At 38.5% G+C, this 23,910-nt stretch overlaps 1 protein-coding gene across 4 annotated transcripts in view; it reads right to left on the bottom strand.

The window, feature by feature from the left end:
* Window positions 1–23,910, bottom strand: part of BBS12 (Bardet-Biedl syndrome 12) — a 76,866-nt gene that overhangs the window by 29,739 nt on the left and 23,217 nt on the right. The window contains exon 3 of one of the 4 annotated variants that reach the window (XR_010841146.1): window positions 2,043–2,331. The exons of 2 other annotated variants lie outside the window; for them this stretch is intronic. The gene's annotated coding sequence lies outside the window, so the exon portion shown is untranslated. Of the gene's footprint in view, window positions 1–2,042; window positions 2,332–20,867; window positions 20,935–23,910 lie in introns of those variants that run through there. One more of the 4 variants, XR_010841149.1, reaches the window with a different exon arrangement.

Here is a 23,910-nt window from a genome sequence, read left to right as displayed (position 1 = left end):
ATGAATTCAGCACTTTTAATTCCAAAATGATACAGGAGATCAGATATTAGGATCCCATTCTCTTATTTTATTGAATTTTATTTATACCTAACTTATCCCATTATTATCCATAATAATAAAAAAATAATGCTAAAAGTGGCAGACACATTTAGCACTTTCTATGTGCCAAGCACTTCTAAGGATTTAATATGTATTAAAGCGTGACACACAATGGCTATACTATGCATAAGGCTTTGTGCTCCAGCAGAGATGGCTTGTAAATTTGCATCAGAGCTTCCTACTGGCCAATATAGAAATGGAAAGATCATCAGCTACATCACAGTGACTATAAGATGGAAATAAGCCAATTTGTCAGGAGGAGTATGGAAAATTCTTGTTTCTGTGAGCCAAGAGAAAATTCTTCTATGGTTATTCAAAAAATGGAATGTGTATATCACACCAATGTCAACCTTAACTAATATTTAGGTCTATAAACTATTTCTTTGCAACTTTCTGAAATGTAGGCAGAGAGTTTAACATCCAAGCTTAGGTAAGTAAAAGCAATTTTACAAGAGGCCAACATGCTATGCTGTACAGAGAAGCTTTTCTGTAACCTGTCTTGTTCAAGGTATGAAATTTAGCCCATTTTGAGGGATGGATAATCCATTAAGAAATCCTCTGCAAATATGATTTTCCAAACTGGGATTTTGTAGTTATGAGGCAGCACAGAATTCACAGGTGTACTCTGTTAGGTAACTAACAGGCAGACATCCCATGTGATTATTTGAAGAAAGAATCATAAGCTTCAACAGTCAGCCAGCTAAGAGATTTTTACCCTATTGAGAAAGTATGAGAAGCCTAACCTGGGTACATGCCTCTTTATGGAAGTAAGGTTAGGGAGTGTCTGCCAACAGGCCAAGATTCTATAGTCATTATTGTGGCAGGCTCTATTATTGGCTATGACTCTTCATCACATATTGTAACTTGGAGCTTGCCCTGTGACTCAGTAGTTCCTCCTACTAAAGGTGAAGTTAGCTATTGCACTGGCTTGGGCAGAAGTGACAGGATGCCAACTCTGAACCTAGACCTTAAGAGATCCTGCATATTTTTGCTTGTCCTCTTGTGCGTATACTATCACCACGAGATGAACTTTACTTTGGGTAGCAGCTGCCCTTTTAGTCTGGGCCTCAGAATAAATGTGCGTTGAGAAGAGCTATTCCAGCCTATGGGCAGACTTGTAGCACAAGGCAGAGCCAGGGGCTGCAGGCAGAGGCAGAACTGCCCCAGCTACTTCACAGATCCGTGAGCAAAAGAAATGCTTTTGTTAAATGCCACGGGTATTTTTTTGTGATTACACAGCAATAGCTGACTGTTGCAATAGTGTTAGGTCAGTTTCCAACACATGTACAAATAGAAAACGGAGGTTCTAAATATTTACCCCATAGAATATGGCAATGATCATTTTAGCTTGGAAAATTTTTAAGGCAGGTTTATCAAGCATCCAATTTGACCATAAAAATATATTAAGAAATACTAATAGAATGTCCATCTATCATTAAACAATGCAAGTTCTTGGTAAAGCCTTGAATAAAATGAGAGTAGCAATCTTTTTTTTGGAGGCAAAGGTAAGCAAGTTATTACACTAGGCACATTACATTAATTATCTCATTTTACTTTCATCAGTTATAAAAGGTAGAAGGTAAAAATGCAAACTCTTGCCAGCGAATGTTGGCCAACCAATGGTTACTTAAAAGAATTAATTTGTAAATTCCCTTTAAGTAATAAAACCTTTGGCTGGGCGTTCTCCATTCTATTATTAACTAAAGAGGCTTGGAATCAAATTGGCATAACTCTCTGAGGTTTGGAAACTACCCTTGTCAGGTCAGTTTGCCTACAGAAATCAGACTTAGTACCTCTACTTCCTCTTGCAAATATTTTCTGGGCCTATGACAATTTTTAGTAGTTTTCTTCATTTTCTATCCTCTTGACTTGTTAGTGTTACAGTGATTTTTATTACAGTGACCAGAAGTGAAGATGTTTAGTCAACTGACATTCTTACTTACCTGAACGAAAAGTAAAGTCGTATTTTGCTTGGGTTCCAATGAACCTCTTCACTTGAAGGCACCCGGTCGAGACTTTTTACACTGTTGTAGATTGAAAAACCTGGGAACTCTCATTTTGCAGCTCATTCTATCAAGAAGAGGAGTCTAGGGCTTCCCTGGTGGCGCAGTGGTTGAGAGTCCGCCTGCCGATGCAGGGGACACGGGTTCGTGCCCCGGTCCGGGAGGATCCCACATGCCGCGGAGCAACAAAGCCCGTGAGCCATGGCCGCTGAGCCTGCGCGTCCGGAGCCTGTGCTCCGCAACGGGAGAGGCCACAATAGTGAGAGGCCCGCAGACCGAAAAAAAAAAAAAAAAAGAATGTGGTAGAAGTATAGCTGTGTGACTTCCAAACTAGACCTTAAGCTTCTGCCTTGGTCCACTGGGAATCGTGCCCTGAGACTGACACAGAGGCAGCCAGTCTAGCTTGAGAGGCTACTGGAGAACCAAGTGCCCCTACTGAGGGCCAGCACCAACTGCAAGATATGTGCCAGAGGCCATCTTGGACCTTCCAGCCCAGCTGACCTCCAGCTGTTTGCCCAGGCAAAGCCAGCAAAGTAGCACTAAGCCAATGCACAGAATCATGAGAAATAGTAAATGGCTGTTGGCTTAAGCCGCTAAGTTTTGGAGTGATTTATTACACAGAAATATACAATTCATACTTTTTCTTCTTATTCCTGGTAGCGTAGTGGAAAATATTAGATAATTTGGAAAAAGGTAGTGAACTAAGGAGAACAGGCCGTAAACTCTATGAAGATGGATCACATGCTTTACTTCATAGACAGGAAAGAGGGAAAATGAAGCAAGTCTCATTGCAGATTGGAAGAGATGAGTGACTCTGCAGATTGGGGCAGTAAGCAGCAAGTTGTAGAGGAACAGCTCCACCGTGGCACACTGGTGACCCTGCACATATCCAAATAGGCCAGGTTCAGACTGCAGCCTGTCGTAAGCCTGGCGGATACTCCTTATGATCCTCCTGAAACATGAGAGCATGAAGGCTTGCAATACCAGGACACTCCTCACTCGCTTCCCTATCTGTCAGGGACACTGACAGGAGACGGGTTCTCATCACCTCCTGGGTCCTGAGAAGGCGTGAGTCTTTCTGCCTTGCCCCCATTAGACAAAGTGCATGCTATAAAACTGTTGAGTTGCAATCTAGAAGTCCCTGCTTGGCAAGAGGTTGCTGCAACTGCTTTGCAGTCATCTGGCTCTTTTGTTTCAGTGACACCTTTTTGGTCTGTAGGACAAGAACCGTGGGAAACTGGCACCTTTGGCTACTCTTCTTTTCGTTGTCTATGTAAGTAATAAATCATCTAAAGCTAAAAAGGGCTCATTTTGTCTTTACTGGCCAAATACGGCAGGCCTTGGACGTGGCCTTCACTGCCGTGTTCTTGACACAGGTCAGTAATGAAATCAAAAGAACCAGTCATAAAGAATTAAAAAGAACAAAACAAAACCCCAAACTGTATTTCTGTAGTTGAGGTGGGATAGATTTGACACATTTTCTGAAATATGATTAAGTAGATTACATTCTTCCTCCTTCAATCTTCTTTAAAATGTGCAGAACATAATATGACAACTAAAATAGAGAAAATAAAAAACAGTAACTGCAAAATTAAATGGGAATTACATGTTTTACCAATTTAGGTTTAAGTGATTTCTTCACTGATCTGTATGAGTTCTGTACATAGTAAAAACACTATTCTGTCATATTTGTTGAATATACATTTTCCCAATTTGTTTACTTTGGGGGCTTTCTGATATGCAGATTTCTACATTTTTATATAACCAAATCCATAAATCTTTTCATTCAGCACTTCCTTCATCTTTTCTAATTTAAAAAGTTCTCCCCACTCCAAAGTCTTGATAAATATCTCCTTTTATTTTCTGTGACAAAAAAATTTAATTCTTCAATCCTTCCAGAATTTGTTTCAGTAGACAGTGCAAGGTTAGCCTCTTAACATTTTTTTCCTAACTAGCTAATGAATTTTCCCAGCACCATTTATTTCTTAAACCTTAACTTCTCCATTGAATTTTTTTAAGTTTAAAAAATTTATTATCAAATTTACGTGCAGTACAATTCACTCTTCTAGTGTGCAATTTGACAAATGCATAGAATTATGTGATCACCACCAGGATCAAGTTTCATCATCCTAAAAAAAAAGTTTGACCCCTCGGTGGTCAAATTCTTCCTCCACTTCTTAATAAAAGGCTTAATGAGATATAATTTACGTACATGCAACTCACCTCTTAAACTGGGTAACTCAGTGGGTTTTTTTTACTATAGTCAAACAGTTGTGTAATCATCACCACAATTAATTAATTAGGTTGCATTTTGAGTATTCTTGGTGCAAGCATGTCATTTACAAGTATCTTTCCAAGTCTGTGACTTGTCTTTTCATTCTCTTAACAAAGCTTTCAGAACAAAAGCTTTTAAGTTTGAAAATCCAATTTATCAGTTTTTTAAAAAATGGTATCACTTTTGGTATCATAAGAATTCTTTGCATAACCCAAGGACACAAAGATTTCTATGTTTTCTTCTAAAGGTTTTATAGTTTTATGTCTTACTTTTAGGTCTATGATCGATTTTAAGTTAATTTCTGTATGAGGTGTGAGATACAGATGAAGGTTCATTTTTTGGAATATGAATATCTAATTTCTGTTGTTTTAATGCATCATCCTGTTAGATTTTTGTAATATAATAGGATCTATTGTTAAGCTATTTTTCTGCACCATTAATCTGTTTGATACCTTATGCATTTGATAATCTAATGCCAGTATCAGATTTTTATTACTATAACTTTATAAGCTTTATATATATATATATATATATATATATATATATATATATACACCAAAAGGTGAACCTATGCTTCCCACCCTATCCCAAATCTCACCTTCGGTAATGAACACATGGAATCAGCACTTCAATTATTTGTTATTCATGCCCCTAACCAACCTTTACAAGTTTATCTGTACCACCAATAAATGCATCTCAATAAATAAAAAAGCTGTGCTCTGGAAAGATAGCCTGGGTTGACTCAGCTGTAAAAGTACAGTAAATATCTGAAACTTTAGCTCATATGTCAGTAAAGGTGCAAATACTTTGACATAAATGGTTCCAAGTTGTTGAAATATTTAAGATAAAATTCATGAGTTCTCTTTTTTTTCCTTGTCATTGTTAACTGTCCACAAAGGAAAAAAAGTCAGAAAAATAAATCAGTAATACTGGGAATTTAAATTCACTACCATGTAAATATTTTTCCATATAAATAAAATTTGGGTGAAACAGATATTGTCTCTACAAAAGAACCTGATTCTCAGAACTGCAAAAATACACCTATGATATTAAAATCTTTAAGGAAGCACATAGAATTTAGGGAAACTTATTGTGAAAATTCCTGCTCCAAAAATGTTTATAAAAATTAACTTATTTTCTTCTTTCATTCTCCCCACTATCTGAACGTGAATAGACTCCCTAAAAGGTAAAACACTGGACATTAGAAGGAATAAGAAGAAAAGCAAAAGACCTGAATTATAAACAGAATAACAGAAGCTCTGAGTAACCAAAAAGTGCCTGTGAAAACAAACATCCTGTGTTCAAACCCTAAGCAAGGATTCTGCCCACTCTGGGCGCACAGAGCGCTACTTCTGCTCCAAGCAAACAGCAAACCGAAGGAGCCCGTTTGGATTAATGTCAACAGTGAAAGTGGTCTAGCCAAACTAGTTTCTACCTTATGCAGATATCATTCATTCTTCCACAGTTAGAGATGTTTACATTTGTGCAGGCCAATATGGAGGATGGGGTACTCATCCATGAATAAAAACATAATGATTGAACTGACAGTCACTGAGTGCTAACCATGAGCCAGGTACTGTGATTATCCCATGTGTCACCTTGGGTCCAGCTTTCCCTACTTTAAACCACTTCTCTGCTTAAAATTATTCCGAGGCTGCCCAGTGATTCCAAAATGAAACAAAAACACCTATATCTGGGGCAGACAACCCAGCGCTTGCCAGCCAGCCTCTCTGGGCTCCTCCCTGCGAGTCCTCCTTCCTATGCTATATCTCCAGCCCCAGACAGGCTTGCAGGTTCCCAAAGGTACCCTGACTTTGATGCCTTTGCACATGCTGTAGCCTCTTTCTTCCCTACCCTTTCCGTTTCCAAGGGAGTAAATGTTCCTTCTTTACATATCCACAGCATAATCTGCCCATGACTTTACCAGCACTGATTTCACTGCAAAATTGTTCCCTCCCTCATCTTTGTGATTCTAGCACTTAGCACAGAATAACAGTCCAAAAATGTTACTTGAATGAATAGTGGACATTAAGATACAAGCTGGAATAGTGTGAGCTTAGGTAGTGGAAATATTTGTTATAGTGAAGATGAGAATAATTCTTCAGAGAAAGAATATGTCTTTAAAAATGGCACAGAGGTGTAATTTTTCAAAAGCCAACTACACTGATGGCTATGGATGCAAACTCTCTCATGCAGGGTTCACAGGAGTCCAGAAACTCATTCTTATTTGTGAGGGTAAAAGAAAGGTGTGGACTTATAAATAAAGGGGACAAGAGTCACACGGCTTTGTATCAGTCTACAAGAGGTAAAAGCCAGAGGACTAAAGTAAACCTTAGTTTTCATGATTCATCTAAGGCCTTAGAGCTCTAGTTTTTTCCTGATACAAGCTTGGAAAAAAATGCAGAAGTGGCTCTAAAAAATTATACTGGCAGAGGTTGGGCTAAAGCTTCTGGGACCATAATGAATGCACAGGACTTTCTTAGGAAGGGTAAAATTAGACTGGTGTGCTATGAGTCAATAAGAATCTAGGAACGACTTCAAGGGATAAGTAAGGAGGAAGAGGAAAAGAGAGAACTCCAATATTATGGAAATATTACTGGACTTGGAGTTATAAGATCTGAAGGAAAGTCTGCTTATCCTTTTTTAATACTGGCATAGGCTAGTCATAACTTCTTTATGCTTGTTTCCACATTAGAAAGAAGATGATAAAGTGTCTCTGGGACTTGCAGTTATTATGGTAGATTGGGCCAATAATGGAGATCTACTCATTCCACAAAGTTTTAAAACAGGCTTGAAAGTAAGACAGAGAGATCTCCAAAAAATAAAATAAAGAGGAAATAAGAAACTAAGATGTAGAGGGTGAGAGAGAGCTAAAAACACTCACAGGGGCATTAGAACAAGATATACAACTAATGGGTTCGGGATTTCTAACAATAGGAGGAAACAGGTTAAGGTGTGTATGGACCCATGCATGCTAGGTGCTAGACAGAGGTTCCTTCATAAACCTAGGGGCCCAAAAGGCTCAGAAATGGCCTTTCAGCCATAAAATGGGGCCCAGAAAACTCCAACATCTATCAGGGATAGGCATGGAGGAAAGCCGGTTGCTTACTAAGGATCTCTGTTTGGTAGAAGGGTTATATATTGATTAAATTTTATTCAATTAAATATACATATTAAAATTGAAGAGTAACCACTCAAAAGAATAGAAGTAATATGTTAACCTTCTTCTCGTCTAGTAGATCAATAACAGACTGTAAAGAAGAAAACAAGAATTAATGTCACTAAAATGACCATACTACCCAAGGAAATCTGGGGATTCAGTGCAATCCCTATCAAAATATCAAGAACAATTTTCACAGAACTAGAACAAATAATTTTGAAATTTGTATGGAAACACAAAAACCCCTAAATAGTCAAAAAGTCTTGAGAAAGCAGAACAGAACTGGAGGGATCACTCTCCTTGACGTCAGACTATACTACAGAACTACAGTAATTTCCTGGTACTGGCACGAAAACAGACACAGAAATCAATGGAACAGAACAGAGAGCCCGGAAAAAAATCTACAAACTTATGGTCAATTAATCTATGACAAAGGAGGCAAGACTATACAATGGGGAAAAAACAGTCCCTTCAATAAGTGGTGCTGGGAAAACTGGACAGCTACATGTAAAAGAATGAAATTAGAACATTCTCTAACACCATATTTAAAAATAAACTCAAAATGGAGTAAAGACCTAAATGTAAAGCTGGAAACCATAAAACTCCTAGAAGAAAGCATAGGCAGACGCTCTTTGACATAAATCATAACAATATTTTTTAGATCTGTCTCCTAAAGCGAAAGCAATAAAAGCAAAAATAAACAAATGGGACCTAACTAAACTTAAAAACTTTTGCACAGCAAAGGAAATCATCAACAAAGTGAAAAGACAACCTACTGAATGGGAGAAAACATTTGCAAATGAAATGACCAATAAGGAGTTAATATCCAAATACGTAAACAGCTCATACAACTCAACATCAAAAAACCAAACAACCCGATTAAAAAATGGGTAGAAGACCTGAATAGACATTTTTCCAAATAAGACATACAGATGGCCAACAGACACATGAAAAGATGCTCAACATCATTAATCATCAGAAAAATGCAAATCAAAACCACAATGAGATATTACCTCACACCTGTTAGAATGGCCATCATCAAAAAGAACACAAATAACAAATGTTGGTGAGGATGTGGAGAAAAGGGAACACTTACACTGCTGGTGAGACTATAAATTGGTGTAGCCATTATGCAAAACAGTATGGAGGTTTCTCAAAAAATTAAAAATAGAACTATCATACGACCCAGCAATTCTACTCCTGGGTATATATCCAAAAAAACCCTGAAAACACTAATTTGAAAAGATAATGCACCCCAATGTTCATAGCAGTATTATTTACAATTGTCAAGATATGGAAGCAACCTAAGTATCCATCAACAGATAATGGATAAAGAAGATGTGGCATATGTATACAATGGAACACTACTCAGCCATAAAAAAAAATGAAATTATGCCATTTGCAACAACATGGATGGACTTGGAGGGTATCATGCTTAGTGAAATAAGTTAGACAGAGAAAGACAAATATGGTATGATATCACTTATATGTGGAATCTAAAAAATAAAACAAACTAGTGAATATAACAAAAAAGAAACAGATTCACAGATATAGAGAGAAAACAAGTGGTTATCAGTGGGAAGGGGGGAGAGGCAACGCAGGATAGGGGATTAAGAGATACAAACTGGGCTTCCCTGGTGGCGCAGTGGTTGAGAATCTGCCTGCCGATGCAGGCGACACGGGTTCGTGCCGCGGTCCGGGAGGATCCCACATGCCGCAGAGCGGCTGGGCCCGTGAGCCATGGCCGCTGGGCCTGCGCGTCCGGAGCCTGTGCTCCACAACGGGAGAGAGGCCACGACAGTGAGAGGCCCGCGTATCACAAAAAAAAAAAAAAGAAAAAAAAAAAAGAGAGAGAGATACAAACTACTATGTATAAAATAAATAAGCTACAAATCAATAAACTAGGATATATAGTACAACATAGGGAATATAGCCAATATTTTATAAGTATAAATGAAATACAACCTTTAGAAATTGTGAATCACTGTGTTGTACAACTAAAACTTATATAATACTGTATATCAACTATAATTCAATTTAAAAAAGGAAAAAAGGGCTTCCTTGGTGGCGCAGTGGTTGAGAGTCCGCCTGCCGATGCAGGGGACCACGGGTTCGTGCCCCGGTCCGGGAAGATCCCATGAGCCATGGCCGCTGAGCCTGCGCGTCCGGAGCCTGTGCTCCGCAGCGGGAGAGGCCACAACAGAGAGGCCCACGTACCACAAAAATAAATAAATAAATAAATAATAAAATAAAATAAAAAAGGGAAAAAAAAGAAGTAAAGAAAATTCATGGTAAATAAACACAGAAAAGGTGGTGAACATAAGTTCAACTATATTACTAGTCACAATAAAAGTAAATATATTAAACTTATTAGCACGAATTAATGACAATAATATATTAATACTCAGCTCATAAAGTTTTAAGATTTAAATGAAATTAGATGCTTTGTAAATTTTTGTTAGTTACAACACAAAATGTTCACTCTCAATCCAAGTTCAGGTTTTGCTAATGACCTTTAAGACAAACCAACCGAAAGATACTTTCCAAAGCATCTAGAGAGTTCACTACTCAGCTTTCCATAACTGCCTCTCATTTAATGATTCCTTTTTCTCCCAGCAGACCAAGAATGGGAGCCTCCGACAAGATGAAGCACCCATGCCATTGAAGACTTCTGGCCTTGTTAGCTACTCACCATCTGTTTAGTGTTACTGGACTCAAGTTGGAAAGGAAGAAGGAAAACGACAAATTTGGCTTCCAATTTACTTTGTTCTTTGTTCCACCTCTTTAAGAGTTCAACTTGAATCTGCTTTACAATGTAAACATCATGTTAAAAATACAAAGCAAAACTCTGAATCACACAAAGAGAAGCGTGGACACTATCCAGTGAGTTTCTGGTGCTGTTCTAAAGAGCCTGCAAGGCTTTGCGAGCCACAGCGGGGAGGGGGAGGGGGGCGTCTGAGCGGGCGAGCCCCAGGTGCCTTCCCATAGCTTCCTCAACGTGTCTGGGCTTCAACCCGGCTTCTGTGTGAGATTTTATTTGAAAAGAGTACCACATTCTTTGTTCAACAGAGGATGAAACAGAAGTTCAGAGAAGGTAAGTGACTTGCCCACTGTTGACAAAGCAAATAAAAAACCAGGGACTAGATGGAAATCAGCCTTTTTCTCTAATACTGTGTATACCCTAGAGACATGATTTTGTTTTTTCTCCTAACAAAGGAAACTCAGGCATTGTGTTAAGTGGTCGGACTAAAAATATAAATAAATTGTGGTCTCAGCCCACTGGGGCCTTTTGACTCTATGGCATCATCCAGGGGAAAGTTGTTTTTTTTTTTTTTTTTTTTTTCCGGTACGCGGGCCCTCTCACTGTTGTGGCCTCTCCCGTTGCGGAGCACAGGCTCCGGACGCGCAGGCTCAGCGGCCATGGCTCACGGGCCCAGCCGCTCAGCGGCACGTGGGATCTTCCCGGACCGGGGCACGAACCCGTGTCCCCTGCATCGGCAGGCGGATTCTCAACTACTGCGCCACCAGGGAGGCCCCAGGTGAAAGTTTTTTTAAGAGGGATGGCACCATCAACAATTTTTAATGCAGTCAAAGGAACCAGGAAGATAAGAACAAAATAACCCAAGGAAATTAAAAAAAAAAAAAAAAGGAAACAGACTCACTCTTTTAGAGCAGGTGAAATTTGACCTTTACTGGTTACTGCTGTAAGTGACTTTACATGTACACCATCATCATAATATAATATAGATCACTGAAGAAATTTACATCTCCATAGACCTTTAAGAAGAAAATAGACAATCATTTGCTAATATTGCCTAGACTAGTGGGCTCCAAACTTTTCTGATCACATGTTTGGGGGGTCCCCAGGACCACACTCACTTCTGACAACAACTGCAAGTTCAGGCAGTCCCCAAGACCACTCTCAGGTTTGATAATGCCCTAGAAGGACTTACGGCTCTCACTGAAAGCTGTTATAATCACAGTTAGGATCTGTTACAGTGAAAGGATACAGACTAAAATCAGCAAAGGGAAGATGCATACAGGGCCGAATCCAGGAGGCGTCCACGGATAGAGCTTCCAATTGCCCTCTCCCTGTAGGGTCATAAATAGTGCTAACTTTGGGGAACAATATATGACATTACACGTGGAGGATCGCCAGCTAGGGAAGCTCACCTGCGTCTTGGTGTCCAGAGTTGTTACTGGGGCTTGGTCATGCCTTTAGTGTCCAGAGCCTTTGAAGGTCAAGCCAATGCTACTGTATGGCTGAAAGTTCCCACTGTAAGTCAGATAGTTAAACTATCCAGTGTAGCCTGAGGTCACCAGGTAAATAGAGACACTCTTATCAGACAGGACATTCCAAGGGCTCAGAGATCATCTCCTGGGAGCGGAGGGAAAAGGCCAGGTCTTTCTCTAGATGAGGATAATTCTTTACCTTTATAAATTTATAAATTATACACGAGTTCTACATGTAAGTGCATAATGAACGTTATGAAATACATAAAAGTAGAATTTATTAAAGGAATACATAAAAAGTGAAATACTAGATCTGGAATAAGGAAGACTAAGTCTCATCCTACTCTGCCATGAAGAACATCTCTGTGCCTTAGTTATCTCGTCAGTAAAATGGGACAATCAACACTGTTCAATGAACAACAGAGTTCCATATCTGTCAGCTGTTATTATTATCCAGTGGGTATCTAAAAAAGGAAATAGAGTATGCGTGTGTGAAGGGATGGATCTTTTCTTGGAGCAGTTACATTTGGATAATTTAGTAAGGGTGGAGGGGAAAAACACTTGAAAAACCAACAACAGCAAAGAAAAATACTTTGCTCTGAGGAAGTTCTTAAAGTTGTGCTAATATATATGATAACGTAATAAATAGATGGTGCTGAAATAGTTAGCTTGAACAACTGGTACTGAAAAAGAGCTCAATGATTTACCAAAAAGTTTTAAAGACATTAAACAAGAGAAGAAGCCAGAGTGGCTCGATATGCCCACATGTTAAAATACTGCTTTGAAAAGAAGATGTAAATTAAGTAAAATGAAACAGTAAAGAATTGTGGAAGATAAAAATGGCTTTATTAGCAACTAACTATATGGATTTTTCTCTGGGCCTCAGTTTCTTTATCTATAAAATGAGGAGATTAGAGGAGAGAATCTATAAAATCCCTTGTAGCTGGAAAATATTACCACTCGGACTTGTTCCTCAATAAAAGGGAATATGCATATATATATATATATATACATATTTTTTTAAAATATGTGTTTTACATACATTTGCTTAGTAGCTAAGAACCAAGATGTTTTCTTTTCTTTCTGTAACTGTATTTTTCTTATGGGAAAAAAAAATAACATCATTAATAAAGAGTTGACATAAGATTTGTCAATCAGTGAAGAAACAATTGGAAAAACTAAGAATTAGAAAAAAATACTCATTATCTCTGAATCTGGATAATATTATGATTAGGATGGTGATGTCCTCAGAGAAATTAGGACAATTAAGAACAAAGCAAATTTAAAATGATGTTTGTTTTCTTTGTAAAATAAGTAAAACCTTAGATGTAAGAATATAAAGGCATAAAATACAAGTGGCTAATGGAAAGAAGGACTTCTGGAAATTCATGAAAAGATTTCAGAGGAATTAGACTGCTTGCAAAACAGCTTATGAAATCAGTGGCAATGCTAAATTGAGTCAATTCTAAACATGTAATCCTGGAACCGGAGGAGTCAGTGTTGAACCATATTGTTTTAGCCTACAAACATTATTGCAAAAGGAAGTGGACCTTTTCCAGAACCTCACAATAGTGTAGTCATTTCTAGAAACCAAAGGTCTTAGAAATACGAATAGTGCTAAAGAAATATAAAAAGAGGTCTGAAACTCTGGAGCATATGAAGAAAGAAAGTGGGAAACGTTCAAATTCATAGCGCCTGGAAAAGCCATAAGCAAAAAAGAAAGGAAGGAGAATCTAGGATTGTCAGCATATCAGTAGCAATTAAGAAAAAATTACTGGCAACACTATAAAAGAAAAAATTTAATTGAGCTTAGGGAAATTCAGTTTGATAATTGGTAAAACAGATTGCAATAAGGTTTGCTGTAACTAAAAATACTTGAATTAGCTAATTCTCTTTGGTAAGTACCCTGTTATAGCAATTCAAATTTCCCAGAATAAAAAGTAAGTGTAAACTAAAGGTAGTCTCAAAGAACTGGATTAAATCTCAAAATATTATTTGGCCAATTACCATAAGATACCATCCCCAAATAGAACTGATTTTACAGCAAGGCTGTTTTTCAGAGAGTTCTGAGGACAGAGATTCTATAGCACCTTTGGTAAACAATCCAATATTAAACGAACCCTACTGTCAAACATTGTCTTTATGTTTCATCAGACTTGCTTTTCTCATAAGTTAAGGTAACATCTTAGTCAATCTTTCCTGTATTCTCAAGTGGAGGAGCCTGAATATCTTTTAACCTTCTCTTGATGACTCAGTTTTCCCAAAGCACAAATCATAAATATAGAGCTCAAAAATGAAAGATCACGAAGTGAATTCTCCCCTGTAACCACCACTCAGGTCGTGAAGTAAGAACCCTGCCAGCACTCAAGACCCCTTTGTTCTCCTTGCCAATCGCCACCCCTGCTGCCTCCCCAAAGATAACCACTGACCTGACTTCTAATGCTCTGATTTACATATGCCTGTTTTTGGAAATTTACAATGGTTAAACCATGTGCTCTCCCTTTCTTAGTAGCATTTAAAATTGAGATATACTTCACACAACATAAAACCCCCCACTTTAAGTGTCCATCAGTCTGTCTGTTTGTTTTTTTACTATATTCTCTGTGTTGTGCATCTGTCACCACTATCCAGTTCCAGAACACTTCTGCCGCCACCCCTCCCCTCCGGGCACCTGCCAAACACCCTGTGCCTGTTAGCAACCTTTCGTTCACTGGTATGCTTGTGAGATCCATATGCTGTGTTTAGCAGCCAATGTTCTTTTGAATAGAGCCTAAGGAGTAAAGCACAGGTTTTTCTAATTAATTTTGCTTCTATACACAAGACTAGCGGTTTCAACCCTGGTTGCACCAGGGAGAGTTAAAAATCACTGATGTGTAGGCCCCATCCCAAATAAATAAATGACAGTTCGATGGTGTAGAAGGAGCATTAGCAGCTTGAGAAGTTTTCTAGATGATTCTGTTGTGTAGCCAGGGTTGGGAACTACTACAAACAACTCATCAGAAGACTTAACCTCACCAGAAGTAGGCTCTAGTTAACAAGACTGATTCTCTTGGGCTCTGGGGCATACTGAATTAGAATCTTCAGCGGGTGGGCCTGGGAATCTGCATTTTGACAAGAGGTTCATGGGCTCCTTATAATACAGTTTCAGAAATGCTGCAGGAAACCAATGATTATTTCTAAGAAAATAAATGACTTCATCAACAGAGGTTTCTACTGCCTTTAAACAAGAAAACACAAATGCTAGCTTAAAATATTTTTAATACACCAAAAAGAAACTATTTTAACGTAAAATTTAGAGTGATGAGGAGACAAATGTATTACATCTGCCTCACTTCTTTTGTTTTGCTACTAGCCCAAAGTGGAAACCTATTGGGAAGTAGCCTTTTCCACCTCCTGCTCTGAGGTTAACACAGGAAAACAGGTCTACTTTTTTTAGACGTCAAACCAGTCTCAGTGCCGTCAACAGACTGTGCAATTCCCAATTGCTTTTTGTTCGCAGTGGAAAGTGCACAAAGAATCTTCTTCACGTCACCAGATAAACACACTGGGAAATTTTAAAAATGCAATTGCCAAGAAAAATGGCAAACAAAATGGAAAAGGAAAAAGAAAATTCAGAAAAGAAAAAGAAAACTCCAAATAGTCTGAAACAGACTTCATTTCATATTGTAGTATGATACTAACAACTTCACATACAGAGAAGTGAGAACGTTTTGTTAGAAGCTAGAGTTTGATTCGTGCCCTTGTAATAGCCCTTGTAATGTGCTCTTATCACCTGCTCCTGATGGAGACAGCTTATGTAGCCAGGGGCAAGGGCAGGGCTTTATGTAGCACTTTCCAGATCCTCAGCTCTTAATAATGTATCGCTCTCTTCACTGAAGGGTATCTTCCATTATAACAAGAGGTGTCCTCTTGTTCTACCGCCTGATTATAGACGTGACCTCAAAATCGTTCACCTTAGCAGCTGGACACTAACAGTAAACTAGGTTCTGTTATTTAATGCATTAGTTCAATACATGAGATGGTGTTAAAGTTGTCTGAATGTACTAATACATTTTAAAATAAAAATTTAATTTTAGTATAGTTTAGATGCATAGAAAAATTGTGAAAATAGCCCAGAGAATTCCCATATACCCCGCATCTAGTTTCCCTTATTATTAAGATCTTATTTTAGTATGGAACACTTATTACAATTAATGAGTCGGTACTGATACATAATTATTCGTTAGAGTCCTTACTTTATTTTGATTTCCTGAATTTGTACCTAATGTCCGCTTTCTGTTCCAGGATCCCAGCCAGGACAGCACATTACTTTCAGTTATCATGTCTCCTTATGCTCCTCCGTGCCTATTTCTCAGACTTTCCTTGCTTTGTCATAACCTTGATAGTCCTAAGCAGTGCTGGTCAGACATTTTTTCGAATGTCCCACACTAACAAACTTTTAAAGATACCTGATTTATTCCTATATTCAATTAATGCACTAGAAAAATTTGACTTACAGCAATATTAAAAGGAAAAAAAAATCTTTGGGAGGTGGTTCAAACTATTAGAATCAACTCTAATAGACTTGAATACTTGGTCTTAGTGTATATAGAGATATGATACGAGATAGAATAAAAGTATGACTAGTAGTTAGAATTATTGTCATTTCTAAAAACTGGAACTTAACTTTACAAAGTAATAAGAATTGAAATGATTTACATTCTTCTGGGTTCCAGTCATTGTTACTGTTTCCACATAGCCATAAAGTTAATATTATCTTGAGTTCTGATTTTTAATTTGTTATTATTTATAAACTTGTTTATGTGTTGAAGTAAAATGCATACTTGACATTTTAAAAAGCAGTACAGTACTCATTCCATCATATTAATATATTCATCTAAATACTCCACATTGTGGAATATTTGGTTTGTCTCCACTTTCTGTAATACTACCGTTAACACTTGTGTACAAGAACAATTTAAAGTTGAACCAGGACTTCCCTGGTGGCGCAGTGGTTAAGAATCCGCCTGCCAATGCAGGCGACACGGGTTCGAGCCCTGGTCCAGGAAGATCCCACATGTCGCGGAGCAACTAAGCCCGTGCGCCACAGCTGCTGAGCCTGTGCTCTAGAGCCCGCGAGCCACAACTACTGAAGCCCGGGCGCCTAGGGCCCGTGCTCTGCAACAAGAGAAGCCACCGCAATGAGAAGCCCGCGCACTGCAATGAGGAGTGGCCCCCGCTCACCACAACTAGAGAAAGCCCGCATGCAGCAACGAAGACCCAACGCAGCCAAAAATAAATAAATAAAATAAATTTTAATAAAATAAATTAAATTAAAAAATAATAAAATAAAGTTGAACCAATTTGCATTTTCTCCAGCCATGTATATAAATGCATGCTTTCCCACATGCTCACCAACACTGAGCTTTATCTTTTATATATTTTCCACTCTAGTATGCAATGCTGCGTTAAAGCAAACACTGCATTATAGGAGCAAGCTGTGCATTTTCCAGGTCTCCTTGTGTACATTGTTTCTCCTTTTAAAAGTGGAATTTAAATGCCAACGCTATGGATGAAATTAGACGGTGAAAATTTTATTTTCCAATATGCCTCTTAGGGAGAACTGTCCTTTTGGGACAACGGGCCTTTATAGTCAAGGGTGAATGTAAGAAGAACTCTTCCTGAAACTAGGGATGATTTAACTGATTAAGGACGAGGGGAGAGCGAGAGAGGAAAAGCAAGAAAGGAGGGAGCAATGAGGAAATAGTGAAATGTCAGCACTCCACATTCTGAATCCTGCCCTCTCTGTAACTTACTCAGATCTTTAATAAAGTACTTTTAAAAGCCCATAAAGTGCTTAATATGAATGGGTAGATTAGCTGTAGACACTAAGATTAGAGAAGTAAAGGGTGTTAAGAAAGGAAAAACAGAAGCAAAAGGACTGTATGTGTATGTGTGTGTGCCTCTGCGTGTGGTGTGTTTGGGTAGTGCAGAAAAATATATGTCATGTTAATACCTTCTTCTGCTTTTTAAAATCCACTAACTCATCTCCCTTCCACAAAAGCGACACATATACTATTCTGGCTTCTTTGCGTTTTATATCTTATATTCTGGTTTCTTGCAGATTTATATTTTATGTTCTACTTGTGAACCCATTACTACTAATTTGGCTGCAGTGACAACAGATCTAAGTTAATTCTTTTTCATATCATTGAAAAAAGTTGTCTCTCTCTCTATTGTATTACTCCCTGTTTGCAATAAGTTATTATAATGGTTTGAATCTATAGTTGGCCAATTTTTGAAGCTCCAATGTTATACACATCATGTACTAAAGATTTTTGTAATCAATTTTAAAGTCTGTTCTTATCATTATAATCTTTTTAAAAAATTTTATTTATTTTATTTATTCATTTTTGGCTGTGTTGGGGCTTTGTTGCTGCACTTGGCCTTTCTCCAGTTGCGGCGAGCAGGGGCCACTCTTCATTGCGGTGCACGGGCTTCTCATTGTCGTGGCCTCTCGTTGCGGAGCATGGGCTCTAGGTGCATGGGTTTCAGTAGTTGTGGCACGCGGGCTCAGTAGTTGTGGCTCGCAGGCTCTAGAGCACAGGCTCAGTAGTTGTGGCGCACGGGCCTAGTTGCTCCACGGCATGTGGGATCTTCCAGGACCAGGGCTCGAACCCGTGTCCCCTGCATTGGCAGGCGGATTCCTAACCAATGTGCCACCAGGGACGCCCTCATTATAATCTTTAAAGAAGGAATTTTGGACATTTTTGCTCCCTTTCAAATGAGTTTCACTGTCACTAAAAATCTGCCAGGGATTTAAATTTGTTACAAGGATCATAAAATTTAGAGCTGGAAAGTATAATAGGGATGACCTCATTCACCTCTGTGATTTAAAGGTGAGATAGAGGCTAACAGAACTTGAATCACCTTCCCTAGTCCCATCTAGTTAACAGCAGAGCTGGGACTCTGACCCAGGTCTGTGCCGACCATCTCAAAACATATAATAATTAAAAAGGAACTGCCTGTTACTTTTATTGGTCCTTTTTCTTTAAATATCCTTTACCTTTATATTTATGCTAACCCACACTAAAATAATCTCATCTTTCTTTCTGTGGACTTTAAGCAAGCAGGTCAAAAATTTTAAAGAGCATAAGAATGAAAGTTTGCCACCTACAGGTCCAAAGAAGGAAGACATGTTTTAGGGTTTTCAGAGTAAAGCTCTGATGCCCCTTCTGAAGCAAAAGTGTTTTAGAATATTTCTTTGAGACAGTAGCTCTCAATATAGCACAGGAAGACTTTTATAAAGGGGACTCTGCCTTCATTCTCATCACTGTTGATGTGACAAATTTTTACTACATTCTTTTTTCAGTAGTATATGGTAGCAGAAAAGAATGATGGAACACTGAACAGCATGAATCCACAATTAGCCCAGAATGAAAAGCAACTGAGAACATCGTATTTCTCTTTCTATTGGTATCTCCTCCTCACTGCTAAGAAATATCTGAATGGACAATGAAAACCCTATAATGATATTGGGACAACTAGATAACCATTTAGAAAAATTTCTTTCAGAGCCATATCATCTACTAAAATAAATTCCAGATGGGTTGAATATTTAAATGTAAAAGATGAATAAGACCTTAAAATTTCTAGAAGTCTATATAGGTGATTATAATATAATCTTGGGGTTGGAAAGACCTTTCTAAACCTAACACCAAAGGAAGAAAATCAAAAGAAAACATAGACATTTTACAAACATTAAAAAAATATAAAGAAAAATCACTGTTCTTTCTTTCACACTCATAATCATAGAAAGGTTAATCAAAATGAGACTGCATTTTCACTCAGATTAGTGAAACAAAATTTTGGTAATAATATCCAGTGTTGACAATGGCTGTGGAACTGACACTTCCATTTACAGAGCCTTTTGGAAGAACAATTTGGCAAAAATGTATTAGAAAAGCTAAAATGTCCAACTACCTGTTGATCCAATATCTATCTCTAAGAATTATTCACATGATATAATCATTAAGAGGAAAGACTCATCTATAAATACATTTTTATACCCTTGTTTATTATAGCAGCCAAGCTGTAACTGAACTAAATATCTGATTGGATATGGGTTAATTATAGTAGGTTATTGTGCTGTAATAATATGATGCTTTTGAAACTATTTTACTGAGCTCTAATGATATTAGGGCTATTTCTTAACATATTACTTGACAGAAGTAGATTATATGGCAGTGTGTTCCATATGATCCCACTTAGAGATTATAAAAAAACACATCTACATCCATACATACAGAAGGGGCCTGGGAAAACCAACCCCCAAATATTAATAATGGTTACCTTCGTGTGTGGGGGGAAAAGAGATCAAGAGTTTCCTCTAAAAATGTTCTTGAAGAATAATTAATGTGTTAAAATAAATCCCAGGATGGAAGTGTGAATAGGGGAAGAGGAAAAGACAATGCATAGTTAAAGATAAAAAGAATGGGGCCTGGCTATGAGGAGAGAAATAAAAGTATTTAGGGGGCTTCCCCGGTGGCGCAGTGGTTGAGAATCCGCCTGCCGATGCAGGAGACACGGGTTCATGCCCTGGTCCGGGAAGATCCCACATGCCGCGGAGCAGCTGGGCCCGTGAGCCATGGCCGCTGAGCCTGAGCGTCCGGAGCCTGTGCTCCACAACGGGAGAGGCCACAACAGTGAGAGGCCCGCATACTGCAAAAAAAAAAAAAAAAAAAAGTATTTAGGAAGAGCGGAGGTGCCAGAACATGCAACCAAATTGGCAAAGGATAAGGTCAGATGCCAAGTAAGAGAGCCTGTACGACAAGATCGAGGCGCTTAGAACTGAGGTCACAAGCAGCCCAGGCAAATTCGCATGCCTGCTGCTTTGCACAAGGTGGATTTTGTTCCCCCAGGGGTCAATCTAAAAGACATAATAAATTCTCTAGTCTAAATAAAGACCTATGCTGTTTAAAACACTCCATAAAAACACATTGCTAAGTGGTCACAGATGAAAACTCATTTAAAAGTAACAAAGAGGGCTTCCCTGGTGGTTGAGAATCCACCTGCCGATGCAGGGGACACGGGTTCGTGCCCCGGTCCGGGAAGATCCCACGTGCCGTGGAGCGGCTGGGCCCGTGAGCCATGGCCGCTGAGCCTGCGCGTCCGGAGCCTGTGATCTGCAACGGGAGAGGCCACAACAGTGAGAGGCCCGCATACCACACACACAAGAAAAAAATAAAATAAATAAATAAATAAATTAAAGTAACAAAGAAACTAGATTTTTTTTTAGAATGGCTCATTGAAAAGTATTTCAAAGTATTTGAGAGTATGTCACTAAAATATATATTTTTAAAGTCTCAATGTTTTTACCTATAGAAGAAGACAGAGCTAACCAAAATTCATCTGATTTTCACCCTTTAGCGGAAATTTGCTCCTAGGTTACTTTCTACTCTTTCAAAACAGACTCATATTCTGCCACATGCTATTTGTATACCCATTAGCTCCTAGAGAAATGGTCTTCAAACTTTTCTCATCATTAGACCCAGTATGTGCACATTTACTTATTTATAAATAATATATATATCCTACTAAACTAATATGATATGTAAATTACATAACATTAAAAAATTAAAATTACAGAAAACAAAAGCAAAAGGAAGTAGAAATTCTACTATATTCCTCTTGCCCCCCAATGGACCCTCTCATCTCTGCATCTGCCCCTCTTCAGAGACCACTGGCTACCATTAGGGTCTCTCTAGTTCCACTGCCAGACTGTACCTCTAAAGAGCGGTGTACTTTGGGCAAGGCACGGCCTCTGTGCCTCACTTTATCTGCGAAATGAAGATAATAGTAGAGCCTGTCTCACAGAACTGCTGTGAAGATTAAGTAAGCCAGCGTCTGTAAAGTGTCCCCCATCACACTTGGCATGAAGAAGTGCTCTCTGTTGGTAGCTGTGATCTATGATTGACACTTTGCCAGGAGCAATCCTTCTTTAGATGATTGCTGAGTTAAAGCTGATTATATCTGATATTTTAGAATTGCAGCTGTTTCATATAAAATAACGCATGAAGATCTGTCATCTTTCCTTATCCTTCTTTGTCACTGTGCCTTTTTCCTACATTATCCTCCCCAGCCTGGACCTAAGTGCATGACTTTCATATTTTTGCAAAGCTGCAACCGTGTATTCCCCCAGAATGTGTGGGTTCACAGTTTTCTCAGGGAAGATTAGCAATTACTTTGTATTAAAAATACCTCTCCATATTCTGTCTAATCTCTTCACACTCTATTTAAGTTACAGTAGTGCTGATCAATCCTGGCTGCACATAATAATCCTATGGGGAGCCTTAAACATCCAGATATCTGGCCCCCAACTCTAGAGCTTCTGATTTAATTTGTCTAAAAGCTCCCCAGCTGCTTCTAAAGTGCAGCCAGAGATTGAAAACCACTGAACAAGGGGGAAATCATCCCTTTATGTCAGTGTTCTCAATCCTGGCTGTACATTCCAATCACACGGGGAGCCCTTAAAAACACCAGTGCCGGATCCCCCTGAACCTGGAGACATAAAATGATCCAACAAGGTGCCCACCCTCAAGGAGCCTATACTCAGTCTACTGGGGGAGAGATAAATACATAGGTGACTGTAATAGGGTGAGGTACATGGTATTTCTATGAATAGGTTGCTCAGAAAACATAGGAGGGGTGCCTAACCTGGACTGGGGAGGAGGAACATAGTCAAGAAAGATGCTAGGAAAGTCTGAGTTTCTACTTTTCCCTTTGAACCCCAAGAAACAGCGTTTTACTAGATTGGCATTCTAGTAGCTGGCATAGCAGAGATTCATGTACTTTTTTTTTTTATTAAAGTATGATTGACTTACAATATTACGCTGTTTTCAGGTGTATAACATAGCGATTTGATATTTTTATACATTACAAAATGATCACCACAATATATTTCTTTTAAAAATTAGCTCAGATTATGTCTATATTCATATTTGTATTTTACCTCAAGTTACCTGTCTAGTTCAAATAAATCTCACCTTCTAAAAAACAAAACAAACAAACAAAAAATACCAACACCTGGCACCCTGACCTCAGATTAGTTAAATATCACTGTGGATGTGGTCAGGCCATTAGTAGTTCTTAAAAGCTCCCCAGTCAATTCTTATAAGAAGCCAAGGTTGAGAACTACTGCTTTACGTAAACAAAATACTACAGTAAGGAAGGCAGCACCCACAGTGAGAACTTGAGAGCATGGTTTGTAACAGATGACACATAGCTACTTCAAGGGAGGCTGACTGAAGAGGGGTGTGGTCCATAATCATCTGTTGCTAACTCTTGAGTCTCCTTGGGTTGGGCCTGGCTTTGCTGCTTTAGGCCAGCAAACCCATGTGGGAGAGAGCAGCCCTGCTACCCAGGATACCAGTGGCCCACAGGAGTCTAATAACTCTTTAACAGGGTAAAGCACTACACCAAATCTACTATTATTATTATTTGTCATTATGTTCTTCAGCTGCCCGGGTTCTGATCTCCTCCAGCCACCTTGAGAAGTAGAATGCATCTTACCTAGTATACTCCTTTCCTATTGCTCTTATCTCCAAAGTAGGCACACTGACCCTTTTTGTTCATGGGGCATTATTTCTAATTACCAGAAAGAGGGCAAGGAAGGGAGGGGCACAGAGGAGAATCGCTAAATTGTAAACCTAGGAAAGGAACAAAAATCTCATACAATTGTTTTATAACAACATTCCAAATGCCTGACTTACTTTCCTGGGTATATACACACAGTTAATATTTATTGAGTTAGGTTATCATAATGCATATTTAACTTAAGCCTCAAAGCCACTTTAAGAATACATTGTACAGATAAGGAAACAGATTAAAATAGGTTAAGTGACTTGCCCAAGGTCACACATGGGAGAAAGTCAGAATTTGAATAAAGGTCTCCTAGTTTTCAGTCCAATGCATATTTGATCTCATGGGAAGCACATCTTAGAAGCTGACAGATACCTTCCTGTCATCATTCTTTTATCATGGAAGGGAGAACCTTTAGTTGGTCTATGGGAGACTATATTCTGTTGCTCCCAGAACCTGGAGATAAGGTGATACTCTAGGGTTTATTTTTATTTATTTATTTATTTATTTATTTATTTATT

Source organism: Kogia breviceps, chromosome 6 (genome assembly GCF_026419965.1).
Source record: "Kogia breviceps isolate mKogBre1 chromosome 6, mKogBre1 haplotype 1, whole genome shotgun sequence".
Lineage (NCBI taxonomy): Eukaryota > Metazoa > Chordata > Mammalia > Artiodactyla > Physeteridae > Kogia > Kogia breviceps.
The sequence above is the reverse complement of the archived record's forward strand: the minus strand, read 5'-3'. Positions and strand labels throughout refer to the sequence as shown.